Genomic DNA, 16,067 nt, shown 5'->3' with positions numbered 1-16,067 from the left:
TTTGGTGGCAGACCAAACATTTTGTATTACTCTACAGGAAACCTCAATGGTCATTTGTTTTATTTGTGTCCCTTTCTAAAGAGTTTACACCGCAAATCGCCCTGCAAGTGTACTGACCTGCTCAACAGAAAACCACATAAGATATTTTTGCAAACACCACCCACAGTTTCCGCCCAGTTTCGAACTGGGGACCTTTCGCATGTGAGGCGAACGTGATAACCACTACACTACGGAAACCTGTCTTCAGGTTGCAGACAGAAATCTTCTGGTGCACGCTTGTTAAAAAGCGTATAAAGGAAAAGAGAGCTGAACCCTCCTAGCATGGCCAAAAGTTTAAAGTTTCTGTCAAAACACTGCCACTGTTTCTGCTCGGTTTCGAACCGAGGACCTTTCGCGTGTTAGGCGAACGTGATGACCACTACACTACAGAAACCTAATGGTCCACTGCGTGTGCTTTTTCGAAGATGGCTCCGTCCCATAACCTGCCCTGCAAGCGCTGTGAGAGTCTGTACATTCCACAAACAACAGAACAAACCTCATTCGGCATGGCAGTCTGCCTACAGCTCCTTGGTACGATGGCCTTCACCGGTCTCCAAAGTAAGGACTTTGTAGCGAATTTCAGCATGTATATTAAAAGCACCTCCACTTGTTTCCGCCCAGTTTTGAACTGGGGACCTTTCGCGTGTAAAGCGAACGTGATAACCACTACACTACGGAAACCTGTCTTCAGGGTGCAGACATAAATCTTCTGGTGCACTCTTGTTAAAAAGCGTATAAAGGTAAAGAGAGCTAAACCCTCCTGGCGTGGCAAACAGTTTAAAGATTCTATCACAATCCGACCGCTGTTTCGAACCGAGGACCTTTCGCGTGTTAGGCGAACGTGATGACCACTACACTACAGAAACCTCATTGTCCTTTGCGTTTTTTTAAAAAAAAAGAAAAGAAAAAGAAAAGAGCTGGGTGGGAGGAGCCTGCACCAGACATTACCCTTGCTGAGCATGGTGGCATGTGCGTGGGAGCACATTGCCCCAACGTCTCATAGGTGCAGCTCGAGTTTCTCTTCATTCACGCATAAATCTTTCGCCTTTTACTAAAGATTTCCGTGGAGGGGAACATTTGCGAGTTTCTGGTATTTTTAGATGCCCTGCTCACAGCAGAGGTACATGCGTTTGTTAAAAAACAGAAGACTTTTTGCGGCTTGCTCCGACGAACCGCAGCAGGTTGGGCCAGCAGGTAAGGACTTTGTACAGTTGTACACTTGTTCAAAAGCAACTGAAACGATAGACTGCCCAGTGTTTTTAAAATGGCAAAAAGCTGCTCTTTTTGGTGGCAGACCAAACATTTTGTATTACTCTACAGGAAACCTCAATGGTCATTTGTTTTATTTGTGTCCCTTTCTAAAGAGTTTACACCGCAAATCGCCCTGCAAGTGTACTGACCTGCTCAACAGAAAACCACATAAGATATTTTTGCAAACACCACCCACAGTTTCCGCCCAGTTTCGAACTGGGGACCTTTCGCGTGTGAGGCGAACGTGATAACCACTACACTACGGAAACCTGTCTTCAGGTTGCAGACAGAAATCTTCTGGTGCACGCTTGTTAAAAAGCGTATAAAGGAAAAGAGAGCTGAACCCTCCTAGCATGGCCAAAAGTTTAAAGTTTCTGTCAAAACACTGCCACTGTTTCTGCTCGGTTTCGAACCGAGGACCTTTCGCGTGTTAGGCGAACGTGATGACCACTACACTACAGAAACCTAATGGTCCACTACGTGTGCTTTTTCGAAGATGGCTCCGTCCCATAACCTACCCTGCAAGCGCTGTGAGAGTCTGTACATTCCACAAACAACAGAACAAACCTCATTCGGCATGGCAGTCTGCCTACAGCTCCTTGGTACGATGGCCTTCACCGGTCTCCAAAGTAAGGACTTTGTAGCGAATTTCAGCATGTATATTAAAAGCACCTCCACTTGTTTCCGCCCAGTTTTGAACTGGGGACCTTTCGCGTGTAAAGCGAACGTGATAACCACTACACTACGGAAACCTGTCTTCAGGGTGCAGACATAAATCTTCTGGTGCACTCTTGTTAAAAAGCGTATAAAGGTAAAGAGAGCTAAACCCTCCTGGCGTGGCAAACAGTTTAAAGATTCCATCACAATCCGACCGCTGTTTCTGCTCGGTTTCGAACCGAGGACCTTTCGCATGTTAGGCGAACGTGATGACCACTACACTACAGAAACCTCATTGTCCTTTGCGTTTTTTAAAAAAAAAAGAAAAGAGCTGGGTGGGAGGAGCCTGCACCAGACATTACCCTTGCTGAGCATGGTGGCATGTGCGTGGGAGCACATTGCCCCAACGTCTCATAGGTACAGCTCGAGTTTCTCTTCATTCACGCATAAATCTTTCGCCTTTTACTAAAGATTTCCGTGGAGGGGAACATTTGCGAGTTTCTGGTATTTTTGGATGCCCTGCTCACAGCAGAGCTACATGCGTTTGTTAAAAAACAGAAGACTTTTTGCGGCTTGCTCCGAAGAACCGCAGCAGGTTGGGCCAGCAGGTAAGGACTTTGTACAGTTGTACACTTGTTCAAAAGCAACTGAGACGATAGACTGCCCAGTGTTCTTAAAATGGCAAAAAGCTGCTCTTTTTGGTGGCAGACCAAACATTTTGTATTACTCTACAGGAAACCTCAATGGTCATTTGTTTTATTTGTGTCCCTTTCTAAAGAGTTTACACCGCAAATCGCCCTGCAAGTGTACTGACCTGCTCAACAGAAAACCACATAAGATATTTTTGCAAACACCACCCACAGTTTCCGCCCAGTTTCGAACTGGGGACCTTTCGCGTGTGAGGCGAACGTGATAACCACTACACTAAAGGAAACCTGTCTTCAGGTTGCAGACAGAAATCTTCTGGTGCACGCTTGTTAAAAAGTGTATAAAGGAAAAGAGAGCTGAACCCTCCTAGCATGGCCAAAAGTTTAAAGTTTCTGTCAAAACACTGCCACTGTTTCTGCTCGGTTTCGAACCGAGGACCTTTCGCGTGTTAGGCGAACGTGATGACCACTACACTACAGAAACCTAATGGTCCACTGCGTGTGCTTTTTCGAAGATGGCTCCGTCCCATAACCTGCCCTGCAAGCGCTGTGAGAGTCTGTACATTCCACAAACAACAGAACAAACCTCATTCGGCATGGCAGTCTGCCTACAGCTCCTTGGTACGATGGCCTTCACCGGTCTCCAAAGTAAGGACTTTGTAGCGAATTTCAGCATGTATATTAAAAGCACCTCCACTTGTTTCCGCCCAGTTTTGAACTGGGGACCTTTCGCGTGTAAAGCGAACGTGATAACCACTACACTACGGAAACCTGTCTACAGGTTGCAGACAGAAATCTTCTGGTGCACTCTTGTTAAAAAGCGTATAAAGGTAAAGAGAGCTAAACCCTCCTGGCGTGGCAAACAGTTTAAAGATTCTATCACAATCCAACCGCTGTTTCTGCTCAGTTTCGAACCGAGGACCTTTCGCGTGTTAGGCAAACGTGATGACCACTACACTACAGAAACCTCATGGTCCTTTGTGTTTTTTAAAAAAAAAAGAAAAGAAAAAGAAAAGAGCTGGGTGGGAGGAGCCTGCACCAGACATTACCCTTGCTGAGCATGGTGGCATGTGCGTGGGAGCACATTGTCCCAACGTCTCATAGGTACAGCTCGAGTTTCTCTTCATTCACGCATAAATCTTTCGCCTTTTACTAAAGATTTCCGTGGAGGGGAACATTTGCGAGTTTCTGGTATTTTTGGATGCCCTGCTCACAGCAGAGCTACATGCGTTTGTTAAAAAACAGAGGACTTTTTGCGGCTTGCTCCGAAGAACCGCAGCAGGTTGGGCCAGCAGGTAAGGACTTTGTACAGTTGTACACTTGTTCAAAAGCAACTGAAACGATAGACTGCCCAGTGTTCTTAAAATGGCAAAAAGCTGCTCTTTTTGGTGGCAGACCAAACATTTTGTATTACTCTACAGGAAACCTCAATGGTCATTTGTTTTATTTGTGTCCCTTTCTAAAGAGTTTACACCGCAAATCGCCCTGTAAGTGTACTGACCTGCTCAACAGAAAACCACATAAGATATTTTTGCAAACACCACCCACAGTTTCCCCCCAGTTTCGAACTGGGGACCTTTCGCGTGTGAGGCGAACGTGATAACCACTACACTACGGAAACCTGTCTACAGGTTGCAGACAGAAATCTTCTGGTGCACGCTTGTTAAAAAGCGTATAAATGAAAAGAGAGCTGAACCCTCCTAGCATGGCCAAAAGTTTAAAGTTTCTGTCAAAACACTGCCACTGTTTCTGCTCGGTTTCGAACCGAGGACCTTTCGCGTGTTAGGCGAACGTGATGACCACTACACTACAGAAACCTAATGGTCCACTGCGTGTGCTTTTTCGAAGATGGCTCCGTCCCATAACCTGCCCTGCAAGCGCTGTGAGAGTCTGTACATTCCACAAACAACAGAACAAACCTCATTCGGCATGGCAGTCTGCCTACAGCTCCTTGGTACGATGGCCTTCACCGGTCTCCAAAGTAAGGACTTTGTAGCGAATTTCAGCATGTATATTAAAAGCACCTCCACTTGTTTCCGCCCAGTTTTGAACTGGGGACCTTTCGCGTGTCAAGCGAACGTGATAACCACTACACTACGGAAACCTGTCTACAGGTTGCAGACAGAAATCTTCTGGTGCACTCTTGTTAAAAAGCGTATAAAGGTAAAGAGAGCTAAACCCTCCTGGCGTGGCAAACAGTTTAAAGATTCTATCACAATCCAACCGCTGTTTCTGCTCAGTTTCGAACCGAGGACCTTTCGCGTGTTAGGCAAACGTGATGACCACTACACTACAGAAACCTCATGGTCCTTTGTGTTTTTTAAAAAAAAAAGAAAAGAAAAAGAAAAGAGCTGGGTGGGAGGAGCCTGCACCAGACATTACCCTTGCTGAGCATGGTGGCATGTGCGTGGGAGCACATTGTCCCAACGTCTCATATGTACAGCTCGAGTTTCTCTTCATTCACGCATAAATCTTTCGCCTTTTACTAAAGATTTCCGTGGAGGGGAACATTTGCGAGTTTCTGGTATTTTTGGATGCCCTGCTCACAGCAGAGCTACATGCGTTTGTTAAAAAACAGAGGACTTTTTGCGGCTTGCTCCGAAGAACCGCAGCAGGTTGGGCCAGCAGGTAAGGACTTTGTACAGTTGTACACTTGTTCAAAAGCAACTGAGACGATAGACTGCCCAGTGTTCTTAAAATGGCAAAAAGCTGCTCTTTTTGGTGGCAGACCAAACATTTTGTATTACTCTACAGGAAACCTCAATGGTCATTTGTTTTATTTGTGTCCCTTTCTAAAGAGTTTACACCGCAAATCGCCCTGCAAGTGTACTGACCTGCTCAACAGAAAACCACATAAGATATTTTTGCAAACACCACCCACAGTTTCCGCCCAGTTTCGAACTGGGGACCTTTCGCGTGTGAGGCGAACGTGATAACCACTACACTACGGAAACCTGTCTTCAGGTTGCAGACAGAAATCTTCTGGTGTACGCTTGTTAAAAAGCGTATAAAGGAAAAGAGAGCTGAACCCTCCTAGCATGGCCAAAAGTTTAAAGTTTCTGTCAAAACACTGCCACTGTTTCTGCTCGGTTTCGAACCGAGGACCTTTCGCGTGTTAGGCGAACGTGATGACCACTACACTACAGAAACCTAATGGTCCACTGCGTGTGCTTTTTCGAAGATGGCTCCGTCCCATAACCTGCCCTGCAAGCGCTGTGAGAGTCTGTACATTCCACAAACAACAGAACAAACCTCATTCGGCATGGCAGTCTGCCTACAGCTCCTTGGTACGATGGCCTTCACCGGTCTCCAAAGTAAGGACTTTGTAGCGAATTTCAGCATGTATATTAAAAGCACCTCCACTTGTTTCCGCCCAGTTTTGAACTGGGGACCTTTCGCGTGTAAAGCGAACATGATAACCACTACACTACGGAAACCTGTCTTCAGGGTGCAGACATAAATCTTCTGGTGCACTCTTGTTAAAAAGCGTATAAAGGTAAAGAGAGCTAAACCCTCCTGGCGTGGCAAACAGTTTAAAGATTCTATCACAATCCGACCGCTGTATCTGCTCAGTTTCGAACGGAGGACCTTTCGCGTGTTAGGCGAACGTGATGACCACTACACTACAGAAACCTCATTGTCCTTTGCGTTTTTTTTAAAAAAAAGAAAAGAAAAAGAAAAGAGCTGGGTGGGAGGAGCCTGCACCAGACATTACCCTTGCTGAGCATGGTGGCATGTGCGTGGGAGCACATTGCCCCAACGTCTCATAGGTACAGCTCGAGTTTCTCTTCATTCACGCATAAATCTTTCGCCTTTTACTAAAGATTTCCGTGGAGGGGAACATTTGCGAGTTTCTGGTATTTTTGGATGCCCTGCTCACAGCAGAGCTACATGCGTTTGTTAAAAAACAGAGGACTTTTTGCGGCTTGCTCCGAAGAACCGCAGCAGGTTGGGCCAGCAGGTAAGGACTTTGTACAGTTGTACACTTGTTCAAAAGCAACTGAGACGATAGACTGCCCAGTGTTCTTAAAATGGCAAAAAGCTGCTCTTTTTGGTGGCAGACCAAACATTTTGTATTACTCTACAGGAAACCTCAATGGTCATTTGTTTTATTTGTGTCCCTTTCTATAGAGTTTACACCGCAAATCGCCCTGCAAGTGTACTGACCTGCTCAACAGAAAACCACATAAGATATTTTTGCAAACACCACCCACAGTTTCTGCCCAGTTTCGAACTGGGGACCTTTCGCGTGTGAGGCGAACGTGATAACCACTACACTACGGAAACCTGTCTTCAGGTTGCAGACAGAAATCTTCTGGTGCACGCTTGTTAAAAAGCGTATAAAGGAAAAGAGAGCTGAACCCTCCTAGCATGGCCAAAAGTTTAAAGTTTCTGTCAAAACACTGCCATTGTTTCTGCTCGGTTTCGAACCGAGGACCTTTCGCGTGTTAGGCGAACGTGATGACCACTACACTACAGAAACCTAATGGTCCACTGCGTGTGCTTTTTCGAAGATGGCTCCGTCCCATAACCTGCCCTGCAAGCGCTGTGAGAGTCTGTACATTCCACAAACAACAGAACAAACCTCATTCGGCATGGCAGTCTGCCTACAGCTCCTTGGTACGATGGCCTTCACCGGTCTCCAAAGTAAGGACTTTGTAGCGAATTTCAGCATGTATATTAAAAGCACCTCCACTTGTTTCCGCCCAGTTTTGAACTGGGGACCTTTCGCGTGTAAAGCGAACGTGATAACCACTACACTACGGAAACCTGTCTTCAGGGTGCAGACATAAATCTTCTGGTGCACTCTTGTTAAAAAGCGTATAAAGGTAAAGAGAGCTAAACCCTCCTGGCGTGGCAAACAGTTTAAAGATTCTATCACAATCCAACCGCTGTTTCTGCTCAGTTTCGAACCGAGGACCTTTCGCGTGTTAGGCAAACGTGATGACCACTACACTACAGAAACCTCATGGTCCTTTGTGTTTTTTAAAAAAAAAAGAAAAGAAAAAGAAAAGAGCTGGGTGGGAGGAGCCTGCACCAGACATTACCCTTGCTGAGCATGGTGGCATGTGCGTGGGAGCACATTGTCCCAACGTCTCATAGGTACAGCTCGAGTTTCTCTTCATTCACGCATAAATCTTTCGCCTTTTACTAAAGATTTCCGTGGAGGGGAACATTTGCGAGTTTCTGGTATTTTTGGATGCCCTGCTCACAGCAGAGCTACATGCGTTTGTTAAAAAACAGAGGACTTTTTGCGGCTTGCTCCGAAGAACCGCAGCAGGTTGGGCCAGCAGGTAAGGACTTTGTACAGTTGTACACTTGTTCAAAAGCAACTGAAACGATAGACTGCCCAGTGTTCTTAAAATGGCAAAAAGCTGCTCTTTTTGGTGGCAGACCAAACATTTTGTATTACTCTACAGGAAACCTCAATGGTCATTTGTTTTATTTGTGTCCCTTTCTAAAGAGTTTACACCGCAAATCGCCCTGCAAGTGTACTGACCTGCTCAACAGAAAACCACATAAGATATTTTTGCAAACACCACCCACAGTTTCCGCCCAGTTTCGAACTGGGGACCTTTCGCGTGTGAGGCGAACGTGATAACCACTACACTACGGAAACCTGTCTTCAGGTTGCAGACAGAAATCTTCTGGTGTACGCTTGTTAAAAAGCGTATAAAGGAAAAGAGAGCTGAACCCTCCTAGCATGGCCAAAAGTTTAAAGTTTCTGTCAAAACACTGCCACTGTTTCTGCTCGGTTTCGAACCGAGGACCTTTCGCGTGTTAGGCGAACGTGATGACCACTACACTACAGAAACCTAATGGTCCACTGCGTGTGCTTTTTCGAAAATGGCTCCGTCCCATAACCTGCCCTGCAAGCGCTGTGAGAGTCTGTACATTCCACAAACAACAGAACAAACCTCATTCGGCATGGCAGTCTGCCTACAGCTCCTTGGTACGATGGCCTTCACCGGTCTCCAAAGTAAGGACTTTGTAGCGAATTTCAGCATGTATATTAAAAGCACCTCCACTTGTTTCCGCCCAGTTTTGAACTGGGGACCTTTCGCGTGTAAAGCGAACGTGATAACCACTACACTACGGAAACCTGTCTTCAGGGTGCAGACATAAATCTTCTGGTGCACTCTTGTTAAAAAGCGTATAAAGGTAAAGAGAGCTAAACCCTCCTGGCGTGGCAAACAGTTTAAAGATTCTATCACAATCCAACCGCTGTTTCTGCTCAGTTTCGAACCGAGGACCTTTCGCGTGTTAGGCAAACGTGATGACCACTACACTACAGAAACCTCATGGTCCTTTGTGTTTTTTAAAAAAAAAAGAAAAGAAAAAGAAAAGAGCTGGGTGGGAGGAGCCTGCACCAGACATTACCCTTGCTGAGCATGGTGGCATGTGCGTGGGAGCACATTGTCCCAACGTCTCATATGTACAGCTCGAGTTTCTCTTCATTCACGCATAAATCTTTCGCCTTTTACTAAAGATTTCCGTGGAGGGGAACATTTGCGAGTTTCTGGTATTTTTGGATGCCCTGCTCACAGCAGAGCTACATGCGTTTGTTAAAAAACAGAGGACTTTTTGCGGCTTGCTCCGAAGAACCGCAGCAGGTTGGGCCAGCAGGTAAGGACTTTGTACAGTTGTACACTTGTTCAAAAGCAACTGAGACGATAGACTGCCCAGTGTTCTTAAAATGGCAAAAAGCTGCTCTTTTTGGTGGCAGACCAAACATTTTGTATTACTCTACAGGAAACCTCAATGGTCATTTGTTTTATTTGTGTCCCTTTCTAAAGAGTTTACACCGCAAATCGCCCTGCAAGTGTACTGACCTGCTCAACAGAAAACCACATAAGATATTTTTGCAAACACCACCCACAGTTTCCGCCCAGTTTCGAACTGGGGACCTTTCGCGTGTGAGGCGAACGTGATAACCACTACACTACGGAAACCTGTCTTCAGGTTGCAGACAGAAATCTTCTGGTGTACGCTTGTTAAAAAGCGTATAAAGGAAAAGAGAGCTGAACCCTCCTAGCATGGCCAAAAGTTTAAAGTTTCTGTCAAAACACTGCCACTGTTTCTGCTCGGTTTCGAACCGAGGACCTTTCGCGTGTTAGGCGAACGTGATGACCACTACACTACAGAAACCTAATGGTCCACTGCGTGTGCTTTTTCGAAGATGGCTCCGTCCCATAACCTGCCCTGCAAGCGCTGTGAGAGTCTGTACATTCCACAAACAACAGAACAAACCTCATTCGGCATGGCAGTCTGCCTACAGCTCCTTGGTACGATGGCCTTCACCGGTCTCCAAAGTAAGGACTTTGTAGCGAATTTCAGCATGTATATTAAAAGCACCTCCACTTGTTTCCGCCCAGTTTTGAACTGGGGACCTTTCGCGTGTAAAGCGAACATGATAACCACTACACTACGGAAACCTGTCTTCAGGGTGCAGACATAAATCTTCTGGTGCACTCTTGTTAAAAAGCGTATAAAGGTAAAGAGAGCTAAACCCTCCTGGCGTGGCAAACAGTTTAAAGATTCTATCACAATCCGACCGCTGTATCTGCTCAGTTTCGAACGGAGGACCTTTCGCGTGTTAGGCGAACGTGATGACCACTACACTACAGAAACCTCATTGTCCTTTGCGTTTTTTTTAAAAAAAAGAAAAGAAAAAGAAAAGAGCTGGGTGGGAGGAGCCTGCACCAGACATTACCCTTGCTGAGCATGGTGGCATGTGCGTGGGAGCACATTGCCCCAACGTCTCATAGGTACAGCTCGAGTTTCTCTTCATTCACGCATAAATCTTTCGCCTTTTACTAAAGATTTCCGTGGAGGGGAACATTTGCGAGTTTCTGGTATTTTTGGATGCCCTGCTCACAGCAGAGCTACATGCGTTTGTTAAAAAACAGAGGACTTTTTGCGGCTTGCTCCGAAGAACCGCAGCAGGTTGGGCCAGCAGGTAAGGACTTTGTACAGTTGTACACTTGTTCAAAAGCAACTGAGACGATAGACTGCCCAGTGTTCTTAAAATGGCAAAAAGCTGCTCTTTTTGGTGGCAGACCAAACATTTTGTATTACTCTACAGGAAACCTCAATGGTCATTTGTTTTATTTGTGTCCCTTTCTATAGAGTTTACACCGCAAATCGCCCTGCAAGTGTACTGACCTGCTCAACAGAAAACCACATAAGATATTTTTGCAAACACCACCCACAGTTTCTGCCCAGTTTCGAACTGGGGACCTTTCGCGTGTGAGGCGAACGTGATAACCACTACACTACGGAAACCTGTCTTCAGGTTGCAGACAGAAATCTTCTGGTGCACGCTTGTTAAAAAGCGTATAAAGGAAAAGAGAGCTGAACCCTCCTAGCATGGCCAAAAGTTTAAAGTTTCTGTCAAAACACTGCCATTGTTTCTGCTCGGTTTCGAACCGAGGACCTTTCGCGTGTTAGGCGAACGTGATGACCACTACACTACAGAAACCTAATGGTCCACTGCGTGTGCTTTTTCGAAGATGGCTCCGTCCCATAACCTGCCCTGCAAGCGCTGTGAGAGTCTGTACATTCCACAAACAACAGAACAAACCTCATTCGGCATGGCAGTCTGCCTACAGCTCCTTGGTACGATGGCCTTCACCGGTCTCCAAAGTAAGGACTTTGTAGCGAATTTCAGCATGTATATTAAAAGCACCTCCACTTGTTTCCGCCCAGTTTTGAACTGGGGACCTTTCGCGTGTAAAGCGAACGTGATAACCACTACACTACGGAAACCTGTTTTCAGGGTGCAGACATAAATCTTCTGGTGCACTCTTGTTAAAAAGCGTATAAAGGTAAAGAGAGCTAAACCCTCCTGGCGTGGCAAACAGTTTAAAGATTCTATCACAATCCAACCGCTGTTTCTGCTCAGTTTCGAACCGAGGACCTTTCGCGTGTTAGGCAAACGTGATGACCACTACACTACAGAAACCTCATGGTCCTTTGTGTTTTTTAAAAAAAAAAGAAAAGAAAAAGAAAAGAGCTGGGTGGGAGGAGCCTGCACCAGACATTACCCTTGCTGAGCATGGTGGCATGTGCGTGGGAGCACATTGTCCCAACGTCTCATAGGTACAGCTCGAGTTTCTCTTCATTCACGCATAAATCTTTCGCCTTTTACTAAAGATTTCCGTGGAGGGGAACATTTGCGAGTTTCTGGTATTTTTGGATGCCCTGCTCACAGCAGAGCTACATGCGTTTGTTAAAAAACAGAGGACTTTTTGCGGCTTGCTCCGAAGAACCGCAGCAGGTTGGGCCAGCAGGTAAGGACTTTGTACAGTTGTACACTTGTTCAAAAGCAACTGAAACGATAGACTGCCCAGTGTTCTTAAAATGGCAAAAAGCTGCTCTTTTTGGTGGCAGACCAAACATTTTGTATTACTCTACAGGAAACCTCAATGGTCATTTGTTTTATTTGTGTCCCTTTCTAAAGAGTTTACACCGCAAATCGCCCTGCAAGTGTACTGACCTGCTCAACAGAAAACCACATAAGATATTTTTGCAAACACCACCCACAGTTTCCGCCCAGTTTCGAACTGGGGACCTTTCGCGTGTGAGGCGAACGTGATAACCACTACACTACGGAAACCTGTCTTCAGGTTGCAGACAGAAATCTTCTGGTGTACGCTTGTTAAAAAGCGTATAAAGGAAAAGAGAGCTGAACCCTCCTAGCATGGCCAAAAGTTTAAAGTTTCTGTCAAAACACTGCCACTGTTTCTGCTCGGTTTCGAACCGAGGACCTTTCGCGTGTTAGGCGAACGTGATGACCACTACACTACAGAAACCTAATGGTCCACTGCGTGTGCTTTTTCGAAGATGGCTCCGTCCCATAACCTGCCCTGCAAGCGCTGTGAGAGTCTGTACATTCCACAAACAACAGAACAAACCTCATTCGGCATGGCAGTCTGCCTACAGCTCCTTGGTACGATGGCCTTCACCGGTCTCCAAAGTAAGGACTTTGTAGCGAATTTCAGCATGTATATTAAAAGCACCTCCACTTGTTTCCGCCCAGTTTTGAACTGGGGACCTTTCGCGTGTAAAGCGAACGTGATAACCACTACACTACGGAAACCTGTCTTCAGGGTGCAGACATAAATCTTCTGGTGCACTCTTGTTAAAAAGCGTATAAAGGTAAAGAGAGCTAAACCCTCCTGGCGTGGCAAACAGTTTAAAGATTCTATCACAATCCGACCGCTGTATCTGCTCAGTTTCGAACGGAGGACCTTTCGCGTGTTAGGTGAACGTGATGACCACTACACTACAGAAACCTCATTGTCCTTTGCGTTTTTTTTTAAAAAAAGAAAAGAAAAAGAAAAGAGCTGGGTGGGAGGAGCCTGCACCAGACATTACCCTTGCTGAGCATGGTGGCATGTGCGTGGGAGCACATTGCCCCAACGTCTCATAGGTACAGCTCGAGTTTCTCTTCATTCACGCATAAATCTTTCGCCTTTTACTAAAGATTTCCGTGGAGGGGAACATTTGCGAGTTTCTGGTATTTTTGGATGCCCTGCTCACAGCAGAGCTACATGCGTTTGTTAAAAAACAGAGGACTTTTTGCGGCTTGCTCCGAAGAACCGCAGCAGGTTGGGCCAGCAGGTAAGGACTTTGTACAGTTGTACACTTGTTCAAAAGCAACTGAGACGATAGACTGCCCAGTGTTCTTAAAATGGCAAAAAGCTGCTCTTTTTTTTAGGTGGCAGACCAAACATTTTGTATTACTCTACAGCAGGGATAGGCAACTCCGGTCCTGGAGGGCCACTGTCCTGCAGAGTTTAGCTTCAGCCCTGATAAAAACTCACCTGCCTGTATCTATCTAGTAATCCTGAAAACATTGATTGCCTTGTTCAGGTGTGTTTAATTAGGGTTGGAGCTAAACTCTGCAGGACAGTGGCCCTCCAGGACCGGAGTTGCCTATCCCTGCTCTACAGGAAACCTCAATGGTCATTTGTTTTATTTGTGTCCCTTTCTAAAGAGTTTACACCGCAAATCGCCCTGCAAGTGTACTGACCTGCTCAACAGAAAACCACATAAGATATTTTTGCAAACACCACCCACAGTTTCTGCCCAGTTTCGAACTGGGGACCTTTCGCGTGTGAGGCGAACGTGATAACCACTACACTACGGAAACCTGTCTTCAGGTTGCAGACAGAAATCTTCTGGTGCACGCTTGTTAAAAAGCGTATAAAGGAAAAGAGAGCTGAACCCTCCTAGCATGGCCAAAAGTTTAAAGTTTCTGTCAAAACACTGCCATTGTTTCTGCTCGGTTTCGAACCGAGGACCTTTCGCGTGTTAGGCGAACGTGATGACCACTACACTACAGAAACCTAATGGTCCACTGCGTGTGCTTTTTCGAAGATGGCTCCGTCCCATAACCTGCCCTGCAAGCGCTGTGAGAGTCTGTACATTCCACAAACAACAGAACAAACCTCATTCGGCATGGCAGTCTGCCTACAGCTCCTTGGTACGATGGCCTTCACCGGTCTCCAAAGTAAGGACTTTGTAGCGAATTTCAGCATGTATATTAAAAGCACCTCCACTTGTTTCCGCCCAGTTTTGAACTGGGGACCTTTCGCGTGTAAAGCGAACGTGATAACCACTACACTACGGAAACCTGTCTTCAGGGTGCAGACATAAATCTTCTGGTGCACTCTTGTTAAAAAGCGTATAAAGGTAAAGAGAGCTAAACCCTCCTGGCGTGGCAAACAGTTTAAAGATTCTATCACAATCCGACCGCTGTATCTGCTCAGTTTCGAACGGAGGACCTTTCGCGTGTTAGGCGAACGTGATGACCACTACACTACAGAAACCTCATTGTCCTTTGCGTTTTTTTTTAAAAAAAGAAAAGAAAAAGAAAAGAGCTGGGTGGGAGGAGCCTGCACCAGACATTACCCTTGCTGAGCATGGTGGCATGTGCGTGGGAGCACATTGCCCCAACGTCTCATAGGTACAGCTCGAGTTTCTCTTCATTCACGCATAAATCTTTCGCCTTTTACTAAAGATTTCCGTGGAGGGGAACATTTGCGAGTTTCTGGTATTTTTGGATGCCCTGCTCACAGCAGAGCTACATGCGTTTGTTAAAAAACAGAGGACTTTTTGCGGCTTGCTCCGAAGAACCGCAGCAGGTTGGGCCAGCAGGTAAGGACTTTGTACAGTTGTACACTTGTTCAAAAGCAACTGAGACGATAGACTGCCCAGTGTTCTTAAAATGGCAAAAAGCTGCTCTTTTTTTTAGGTGGCAGACCAAACATTTTGTATTACTCTACAGGAAACCTCAATGGTCATTTGTTTTATTTGTGTCCCTTTCTATAGAGTTTACACCGCAAATCGCCCTGCAAGTGTACTGACCTGCTCAACAGAAAACCACATAAGATATTTTTGCAAACACCACCCACAGTTTCTGCCCAGTTTCGAACTGGGGACCTTTCGCGTGTGAGGCGAACGTGATAACCACTACACTACGGAAACCTGTCTTCAGGTTGCAGACAGAAATCTTCTGGTGCACGCTTGTTAAAAAGCGTATAAAGGAAAAGAGAGCTGAACCCTCCTAGCATGGCCAAAAGTTTAAAGTTTCTGTCAAAACGCTGCCATTGTTTCTGCTCGGTTTCGAACCGAGGACCTTTCGCGTGTTAGGCGAACGTGATGACCACTACACTACAGAAACCTAATGGTCCACTGCGTGTGCTTTTTCGAAGATGGCTCCGTCCCATAACCTGCCCTGCAAGCGCTGTGAGAGTCTGTACATTCCACAAACAACAGAACAAACCTCATTCGGCATGGCAGTCTGCCTACAGCTCCTTGGTACGATGGCCTTCACCGGTCTCCAAAGTAAGGACTTTGTAGCGAATTTCAGCATGTATATTAAAAGCACCTCCACTTGTTTCCGCCCAGTTTTGAACTGGGGACCTTTCGCGTGTAAAGCGAACGTGATAACCACTACACTACGGAAACCTGTCTTCAGGGTGCAGACATAAATCTTCTGGTGCACTCTTGTTAAAAAGCGTATAAAGGTAAAGAGAGCTAAACCCTCCTGGCGTGGCAAACAGTTTAAAGATTCTATCACAATCCAACCGCTGTTTCTGCTCAGTTTCGAACCGAGGACCTTTCGCGTGTTAGGCAAACGTGATGACCACTACACTACAGAAACCTCATGGTCCTTTGTGTTTTTTAAAAAAAAAAGAAAAGAAAAAGAAAAGAGCTGGGTGGGAGGAGCCTGCACCAGACATTACCCTTGCTGAGCATGGTGGCATGTGCGTGGGAGCACATTGTCCCAACGTCTCATAGGTACAGCTCGAGTTTCTCTTCATTCACGCATAAATCTTTCGCCTTTTACTAAAGATTTCCGTGGAGGGGAACATTTGCGAGTTTCTGGTATTTTTGGATGCCCTGCTCACAGCAGAGCTACATGCGTTTGTTAAAAAACAGAGGACTTTTTGCGGCTTGCTC

Source organism: Abramis brama (assembly GCF_963993115.1).
Source record: "Abramis brama genome assembly, chromosome: 18".
NCBI classification, from domain to species: domain Eukaryota; kingdom Metazoa; phylum Chordata; class Actinopteri; order Cypriniformes; family Leuciscidae; genus Abramis; species Abramis brama.
Note: the sequence above shows the minus strand (reverse complement) of the source record.